Here is a 10,425-nt window from a genome sequence, read left to right as displayed (position 1 = left end):
AATGCCACATACCCAGACTTCACAGGCAACTGGCATGCCCTAGGCGAGTAAGAATTCTGTCAAAACCTTTCCTAAGGCCTGAAATTTGAGCTACTGTGCAATCTTAGTGCAGACTTCAACGTTATTGTGTTGATCTCTTCACTTAAAGATTATTGACTTAAAAGAAGATTATTCTATATCTACATTTGTCTTAATTTTTATTTATTTTATCCAGTTCTTTTCCAGTGTGTAACAAAGACAGCAGGTGATGATGAAGGCTAACCCAGCTGTAATACTAGGTTCTATCCTGCAGTGCTGACTTCATTCAGAATGGCCTGAAATGATGGGAGTTTTCTCTGTTTAATGTAGTGACTTTGATGTACATATGTCAACAGAAACTGGTTTGATTCAGATCCAACAAAACTTTAGCATAATTTCTTTTTATCATATATTATATGAGCTATTGCTAACATATGTATTATACTTTGACTATAGTATTATCTTTTTTCTCATATATATGCAGACAAATCATACTGCTCATACCAATATATTTCTTCCTAATCTCTTTCTAATGTTTGATATTTGTATCAGTGGTGAATAGCACAGAAAAAAAATGAAAAATTTAGCTTGATAGCCCAAAGGAATTACAAGTTGGTACAAAAGCAGCTATTCAGGTGCCAGTTGAATGCTTTAAGTTATCTAAAACTTCAACACTAAACTGGAAATTAGGCACGAACCTATGAAAAACCTAAATCATTCTGGATCAGAATCTGAGGACCAGAGCAATGACATTGGAAATGGCATTAGACATACTTTACTGGACCACTGCCAGTGTGAAAGAAACAGCTTTGTGTGTCCTATGCAGTATCTCTGTATTGAGGTACTAAAATATGAAGAGGATCTATAACAGTTCCCCCTGATTAGAAATGGTGTTACTCTGACTATGTTAAGAGTCAGTGAGGAATAATTTAACTACTCTAGCTCCATTATAAGGATGAACCTTTAGTAAGTGTAGAAAATTTAAGACTCCCAAAACAAGGTTCCTTTAGAATAGAGTGACTTGATAAAGAGCATCACTGCCCAGACACTACATTGATAGAGTAGCAAAAAGACTTTATTTCTAATAGTTGTGAGCTGAAAAATATATTTTATCTGAGAGTGGAAGGAAAGTGAATTTATGTTAATTCTCTACTTATTTAAATTACAGATATTTCTCAGCCTTGCCTATATTTTAATGCTGGTTTTGATCTATGTGTCTTTTTTGTTTTTGTCAAGTGTGTGGTGTTTCACCCGTACTGGTCAAGCTAAACAATTAATGGGCCTTTTTTTACTGCTATTGCAAAAAGAAATTTCAAAAGGAAAACCCAAAGGACACAAGGTCTGAATTAAGTCTAGAAATAGACTTTCTCAGATCTGACAGAATTACCAGAGTTTGCCATGAGTCATCATATAGAACAAATAAATATTGAATTAGTTTTTAAAAACTATTCAGAATTTCTTTTTACATTTGCTGTGACTTTAACACCAAAAATTTCTCTCACACTGAGACATTCACAGAAATTAGGCATATTGTATATGCAAAAAAAATTTAGACAAATAAGCTAATAAAATTATGAACCCTTGATGAACAAGCTGTAAACAGAGATGAAAGTTAAATTTGCAAGTATTAGTTCAGCTGTACTCATCTGGACAATTTTTATTCAATTTAGTAGAGTTAAAAGCCACTGAAAAGACTGTGTCACCCATTCCAGATTTTTTAAATGCTCAAGATAACATCTCTGAGCAATAATGATATTCTTTAAAATAAATGTACTTCAAGATTTATAAAGACAATCCTAATCTTTAGGTCTGACTGCCATATCCTTGGCACCATGAATGGCATATCTGCGTCTGACGCCCTTTTTCAGATTGCAATACATTTTTTCATTATTTTTACAAACCACATTTAAAGTACTTTATAAGGAGAATATCAAAAAAGAAACCCCAAACCAGATGTCCAGCAGGCTGAATACTGCCCACATATATCCAGAAAAACACTGGAGTGAACCTCTGTTCATCTTGCCTGCATTTCCACCAAAAGGAATTGTGGTTTGATGTTACACAGGCAAGTTACACTCTAGTTTCAGGTTCCCTCAACTCAGCACCTGTGGGTTGAAGGGACACTCAACATCTTTGAAAGGGATTAGCTGACCAAGGAGCACCCAGCGAGCTCCCCAGTCAGTATTTATAAGGAACTGTGAAAGGCCACCCTCGCACAGAGGATGAAAAGCCACCGTATTTTGTTGTGACAGTCTCAAGCAGATGCAGAGCACACCATAGCACCAAGGGAACTAGCATGGGTCCACATTAGCTGCACTTATCACATATTACAAACATGCAAAGCTTATTTTTGATGGCCTTGCTTCTATCTGTTTTTAGGTCAGGGCCTTTTTTCTTCTCAATTTTCCTGTCTTCAATCCACTACTCATCAGGCAAGGCCAATTTCATTTGCCCAGTCAGGAATCTTGTCATGCCTGGTTCAGTATTGATCCTTATTTCTCCTGTCATGGTTTTGGCATTTGTCACTCCACCTGCTCTTTCTCCCTATATTTTTTTTTTGTGATACTTGAGTGCACTTACTTTGATCTATGTCAACACTGTTAGACTGAATACAAATTACAGCAATTTTTTTCCAGGGACATCTATTCTTTCTAGACCTTTCTTTGAACTCTTTTCAAAAATTGAAACTGCACAAAGGCAAACCAGAAGCCACAGTGGGTACCAGTCTATCTCCCATAGTAGAAAACAGGGAGGATGCGATTGTAGGGGTTGTAAGGGAGTGTCTACGTGACATTTAGGTATTCTTTCTAAGAAGCAAGTGCTTGGTTTTCTGGGCAGGAGTGTGGCTCATGAAAATGCTTCCTGTTCTGAAGCAGCCAGTAAGACTGAAAGAAGGTAAAATACTGAAATAAATGGTATGTATATGTATATGTATATGATGTATATGTATATAAAATCCAACAATTTCCAAACAGATAGGGAGACTGCTTCAGATTCACAAATGCAGGCAATATACATTAGAGGGACCCTTTTAAATCATATATATCTAAGTTTCTATTATAGACAGCCAATACAGTTAACAAAGCTCAAAAAGCAGTATCATCTGAATGCAGACGCCAGAGGTGCCATTCAGTTGCTTTAATTTGTCTACCATTATTTCAGAAGTCCTAGGTTCTTTTTGTGTGTCTTTAGTTGCTGTTTTAGAAGGGCAGAGCTCTTATGTCAAATATCATAGCCCTATATGGCTGGTTTTGTACCCTAGCATGTCTCAAAAGCCACTCAATGACCATTTTCAGGAATCTGAAACAATCTATCTATCTATCTATCTATACATAAAATGTGCATATATATTCCTTATAGTTTAAATGTAATTAAATTTACATTTTGTAATTTTAATTTTAAAAAGCACAAGACAGGATACTGTGCAACTGTCAGTGCTCAAGAAAAATTGGTTCAAAGATTCACTGTTCTGACATAGGTTATGGTTAGCTAAGACTAGCTAAATTCAGAAGTGGTTTGTCATCTAGATTGCTAATTAAGTACATAGAATTAAAAAAAAGTATCCAACAAACTGCACCACTTGATAAAAGCACAATGGTCAATAGTCGACATGATTGCACACACGCCTAAGCATTTTGCTGTTTGAAGAACAAACAGAATCTTGCAAAAGACTGAATGCTTCCAAGTAAGTTGCCTCCCATCTAAAAGTCAGAATCTGTGTGTCTCGGGGACAAGTGTGGCCCTGTTTGTAGCAAAAATGACTTTATATTTAAAAATTGAAAAAGGTTGATTGGAATAATAGATCTTTGGAATTAAAAAATTGAAGTTTGTTTCATGTTGGTTTAGATTTGTTTTACTTTTTTAAACTTCTATGAGAATGTTAGAGCAGGGGTTGCCCCCGTCATGAAAAGAGGGCACTTTTTTAATAGTTGCACAACATTTTTCACTAAATGCATTATAAATGATAAAATAAACCAAGTTTTTTAACTTAAAAAAATTTTTAGATATTCATAGTCAACTGTGGGCTGTTTCTGCAAAGGCAGGTACAACCAATTAAAGAATGATCAAGTGCCTCTCCCTGGAAGGTATTGCTGACATGTATCTTTCTTTCTAATTTACAAACTACAACTTCTAATTTAATCCTTCATTTTGAATAGTATCCTAGAGGTAGCTAAGGGTTAAAGCTAGATTATGAGTAATAAATTATGTATCTGATGAGATTCTGTGCATTCTTTTGTTGCTTGGTTTTATGACTCCTTTGGCTCAGTTCAAATCTGACCATAGGGCTTTGAAAGATTTCTCTTTTTTCCCTCTTTGCCCTCCATTTTTTTTTTTCCCTAAACATCCTCCATTTCTAAATAATGTAAGTATCCTGGCATGTACCATCTTTGACAAGTCAGAACGATTATTTCTATAGTACTGTCAGGTTAGATAAGCTTTCCATCTTGTGTTAAATCCTGTGTTGGAGTGCTTAATTCCAGCACAGCCTTCCACAGTCTGACAGCGTGACATTAGGAATCTACTGATACATGGAGGAAGTACATCTGGAAATTGAATGATTCATTGAACTTTTGGGACATGTCTTTCTCTATAAGTTTCAAAATTTATTAGCATAATTCATGTTAAATAATGTAAGGTTTCATAGCATGAAGAATTTTTCAGGTTCATGATAGATATAGATAGACAGATAGATAGATAGATATCTCTGCATGTGTGTGTGTCCATATATTTATATATTTATGTGTGTAAGCAGAGACATAGCAAGATGTAAGTATTAAAGAGATTCATATGTTTATATAAAACTTATTTTTTCAAATAAGTTCAAAAAAGGACATTAGCAATAAGGTTTATCTGTTAATTTTTTCTATTATTGTAATTATTATTATTATTATTATTATTACAATTTCCTGAGTGGATTTCTATTGATACTGGACTTTTATTATATATATATTTGTTTACCATTTTTAGTATGTTTGTCAGCTGTTGAAGGCCAGTTTTATTGTGGTATAGATATGGAAATACATATGGCATGTCCCTGTACATAGAAAGAAAATTTGACCACAAACTTATGGAAATTCTTGGCAATTCAATTAACTCCACAGATTTGAATAACTGAAAAGAGGTGACTGTGTCACAGTACTTTTTATAATACTTTTCACCTTTATACAATCTAATCAATAAATGATCTCTCAAGAAAAAAGGTGAAAGATTTGAACCAAGATGAGAAAAATTACTGAGATTTTCAGAACTGATTTAAAGCAAACGAATCAACATGACCAAGCTTTAAAGCCTTAAAAGACTGGCAGATTACATCCTATTAATGTCTAATATGAGAAAACAAGAGGAAAATATTTCTAAGATTCAGTAACAAGAAATAAATCTAGATAAATTTAGAATTTAGAAGTAAAACACAGTTGCTTAATAATTATGGGTTTTAATCATCATTGGATGTGCAGGATTCTCTCTCACTTGAAGTCTTTATCCCAAAAAGTTATTCACTGGAAATTCTGTGTTTCACTGCAAAGCTGTGAACTTGACAGAGGAACTTGCAGGTGAAATTCCAATGGGCTTGGTTGTAGAAGAAATCAGAATAGATTAAGGCAATTATTCCTTCTGGTTCTTGGGTTGTTGTTTTGGTTTTTTTTAATATCTCCTTAGGAAAGGAATATGACATTAATGTTCTACTTTGCTGACGCCTCACCATGAAATCTTTGGCATGTCAATGCCAGAGGTGTGAACCAGGTGACAACTTAGGAAAAAATAAAATGAAAATAAAAAAGGAACAGGAAATTGTCTTTGTTTTGTGTTTGATGGTAGATTTCCATGAAACAAGACAATGAACTAAAATGCATTTGGAAAAAAAAATGCAATTCATTTCACCTATCTATCTTGCCACCAAATAGATTAAGATGGTTTGTGTTGCTTGGTGCAAAGATGAATGTATACAATAACTTTGAAGGAATAATTTTTACAGTGTTGCCTCTGCTACTGGAATTCTTTTAGTATTGTACAATTTAAAAATTAACCCTCCTGTCCATCTTTCATACCCACCCATCTATTGTTCATGCCTCAGCCTTTATAAATTACTAATTCCTTGATGGACAGTGAGAGATACCCTAGCAAATTTCTAGTTGTATTCAATGGAGAATTCTGTAGGTTTCTGATTTGTAACTTTAATCAATTCCTCTGTCAGACAAGTGGTTCAATTAATATGATTATATAAATATATAAATAAAAAATAAATAAATAAATAAATAAATAAATAAATAAATATAGGTATAGGTGCCCTGTCTATGAATACAGGACAGCATTTCTCACACTGAATGAGAATGAAATTCCAAGAGGCATGTATGTCTCAAAGAAAAATTAATTTCTTGCAATTAAGAACTGAGTTATGAATGTTGCTGGTAAAATGCAAGCCTAAATCTAGCAGTTATTTTGCAATTACAACATTTCTTCTGTGAATATCCAAATGTTAGATCAGATAATGACACATGCATCTAAAATATTTAAAATATTTTCTCCTATGTCACCCAATTTGTCCTGATCTTTTCATTTTTTAGCCCACTATGTGTTGTGTTATCATATTTTACATGCTATTAATCTTCTTCTCAACTGAAGGATAAAACTTGTAATTTCAAAAAAGTCCATATGTTTTCTTTTTCCTCTGTCATAGAATATTAATTGTTGTTATTTAAAGAAATTTGAAAGAAATTCAGCATGGCTGATATTGCAAATTACAGCATTTATAACATGGAAATTGTCTTAGTAGTTAGATAGATATTTTTCATTAAAATTACAATCTATTATTTATACTACTAATAAATAGGTCTAATGAGTATATCATCTCGTAAATATTGATGACTTTATCTAATAAAGGGAAGGAGGATTCTGAAAAGCCTGTTTTGAAATATCTACCTGATAATAATAATCTATCTGATTTTGTGTTCTGTGAAACAGAACACAAAATCTCTGGTTTAGGTTCCTAAATACTTAGGCAGAATATCAGGACAGGTAACTCAAAATGTAGAAACCATAATTCAGGAAAGCAAATTTAGAGGCAGAGGTGTATCGCTTCCTAAGTTGTTGCCAGCCGGACTGCGACTTGGAACTGACAGTCTGGAGCTGTTCTGGTGAAAGGAGGCCAAAAGGCAAGCCTTCTCCAAAAGGAAATATAATCTGTATTAAATTCTGCTCACTGGGAACATGTCCTAAGTTTTGATGATAACAAACACTGGTATGATCTTCATTTTGTCCAGTCTTGATGTGCAATTTGTAGGTTCTGAATGATACCAGGCTGTGATCTGTCCAGGCTCATAAATCTGAGATGTATACAGAGGTGCAGCATAAATAAAGAGGTAAACATCAGCAATAAAAATAAGGTACTAATATAGGTTAAATGACACTGAGTTGAAAGGACAGATGCTCAGGAACCAACACATTTAGTCTGTGATGTCTGCTGAATTCCAACTCCAAGGACTGTGGTTGCTTGTTGACTCTAATAAAAATTATGTTTTCACCTTTTATGGGTATTAGTCACTTTGTTTCCGTGAATTGGCAATTAATTTTGAAGAACACAAACTATTGCACTTTAATATAAATAATAAAGACAGTAACATTATATTTTTGAAGTACTGCATTATTAGAAACTAATTGCATGTAGGATATTGCTAACCACAGTTAATTGCCATTGAAGAATGTAGATTGCCATTTCGCTGTTTGATTAATGAAAGTTTAAACCCCTTGAATTCTCTTTGTTCTTTGTAACCATGATTTGGTATTTATAATTTTTTAAGATGTGCTTTTTTTCATGGTATTTAAATACTTAAGGGGAAAACCCTTTAGACCTCAATATTGTAATTTGGAGAGCACAGTTTTAATTAGAGTTTTTCACTTTGACTCTTTAGGCATTCCTTGTTCATTTATCTCATCTGTGACCTTCAAACATTCTGGAAGGAGATATTGAGATAATATGATTTCTACTTTTACCATGTTTGTTTTACTTACATCAAGGTTTCTAAATGGCTATAAGGAGGGCAGGAAAGAAACGCCATCCGTAGAGTATTTCTCTTACTGTGTCATAACACTGATCCCCTTCTCTGCCATCTTCCTGTGCGCTTCTCTCCTCAATTGCTGTTTCTAAAACACCAGGTGTCTAATTTCTCTGTGTCTCATACCTTGCATCTGGATACGATACAAGGATCTTGTCAGAGAAGGGAATTAGAAAGGATGGACAACACAAAATGAGGAGCAAAAATGGCCTCTCAGTAGTGATTGGCTCACAGAGCTGGATTTTACTAGACATTGATAAGGCTGGGCTGCAGGACGTTCTTCAGGTTATTTGAGTGCATGGTCACCAATAGCTAGTGCATTAACTGTGAACCCTAACTAACTTAAGCAAATACTAGAAAGAGAACAAGAAAATATGTGACTAAAATGATTATGGATAACTTCCCATAAAAAAGAGCCAGATGAAAAATTTATAAAGCAAATAAATTATAATCCTTAACAAGGAAACTGGGGATGAGAAAAAGAAGAAAAAATATTCTAGAAATATAATGGTATTCTCTCCTTTCTTTTTATCTAGTAAAGGCATGAGCATGATTGCATGTACATTTGTACTATGTCAGTATAGCATATACTCTTTATCTGTGACCTTGGAGAGATAAGTTGCCCATTTAGGACACCTTTGGTAAATTATTTTCCATCAAAGGCATAAGGTATTCTGTCTATGTCAAAAAAAACCCCCTTGAAGATGTGATGACATTTTGACAGCAAGATCTATGTTCCTTCATATTCACATTAGCCCAGAGTATGAGTATCAACTGTCTTACCCAGGGGAATATAAAACGCCTTCTTCAGACAGATATCTGTGCAGGCAACAAAGATCAGCAGATGCCTAGCTGTTCTTATCTTTGTAATTAAACAGAAATTACAGTGATTGCATATATTCAAATATAGAAATAAAACATTTCTAGGGGAGAAATACAAGCCTTTTACCCAGACTAGGCAAAAGGTAAAATTTATGCTTTAAAAATATTTTTTTGAAAATAAATATGCATGTATTGCCTCCAATATCACAAATATCATTAAGCAAAAATGTAGGTATGAGTTGCTGTTTCCTACAATTTTTATATATAATTTAACCTCAGATATAGAAGAAATAAAAGTAATTCAATTCCAGGTTTTTGAAAGGTAAAAGATACAAAGACTGGTGGCACTAACACTTCTAGATCTAAGTGTTTTGTTCCAAGGCACACAGCTCAGAAAAACAGAGGCCGCATCTTTATTATCTTCAGTAATGAAGGAAGAATCCATTGAACTTCTAACATCTTTAATTATTTATGGCATTTGGGATGAGTCAGAAAGGTATCCATTGTGTTATTTAATAACTTAAATGATTAAAGGTTCATTGTATCATTGATGAGACAGAGATAGTTGTGCTGAAAGCCTAATCTATTCTGTTAGATAGTAGGCAGCTCCTGCAAGATGTTTGAGAAATATCTTTATCTTTCAAATTTGAAAAGCTGCCATCTGGAGCTGTATTCCCACTTTTTGCTGAGTAGCACTCTCTTGGCTAAGAAGCAAAGTCATATGTTCTTTTTGGGATAGCTTATTTATGTACTCTTGAGCTTCCCGTCACCAAGTAATTTTCAGTATGAGTCAATCTTCCAAAAATGGGGATTTTCAGAGGCAAATCTCCACAGAGATTGGACAGCTTTTCATATCGAATGGTCTGGGTATATCACCTCTGCCTAGCCAGTTAATCCACCATCTTTTCTTTTTCAGAGTTTTTGGACGGTATTTCATATAAACTGATAAGAAAAATGAACTGGATGAAACTGGAGCCATAGCCTTTTGTGGAAACTGGTGCAATAGAGTTGAGATTTGAGATAGGCTGGACATGCAGTGCAAACAGTCACTGCTTTCTAGTTGTCTATGCATGTGACATTGCTGAAATACCCACTTTTAGAAAATATTTTGATCCAAGTAGAATACTTATTTTCAGGCCAGTGGATAAAGTAGTATACAAATAACAATCTTCAGCTCGGCAGCTCTAATTAGTATTCTAAGATCATGCACTAAAATATTTTTAATATCAGTTAGTTTTGGGAGTTTATGGGGATTTGTGTTTTTCCTCTTCTTTTCCTTGAATCACGACATATTCCTTTTTGTGATGTGTCATTAAGTCCGGAAATAAACAAATCATTGCTGTAGTCCTGGCATTAATAAAATCCTATACATGCGAAAATATGGGGTAGTAGATATTTTGGAAGCAAAAAGGAATGTTTACTGTGTCTGCGCCAGAAAAAGATGTTTAGCCTGCGGATATTTCATGGCAGTATTAGTGTCCAAGATCTGAAAGCAATGGAATAGATTCAAGCTTGCTTGTACACTTTTGTTGTT

The sequence above is a fragment of the Motacilla alba genome, chromosome 1 (genome assembly GCF_015832195.1).
Source record: "Motacilla alba alba isolate MOTALB_02 chromosome 1, Motacilla_alba_V1.0_pri, whole genome shotgun sequence".
NCBI lineage: Eukaryota > Metazoa > Chordata > Aves > Passeriformes > Motacillidae > Motacilla > Motacilla alba.
The sequence above is the reverse complement of the archived record's forward strand: the minus strand, read 5'-3'. Positions refer to the sequence as shown.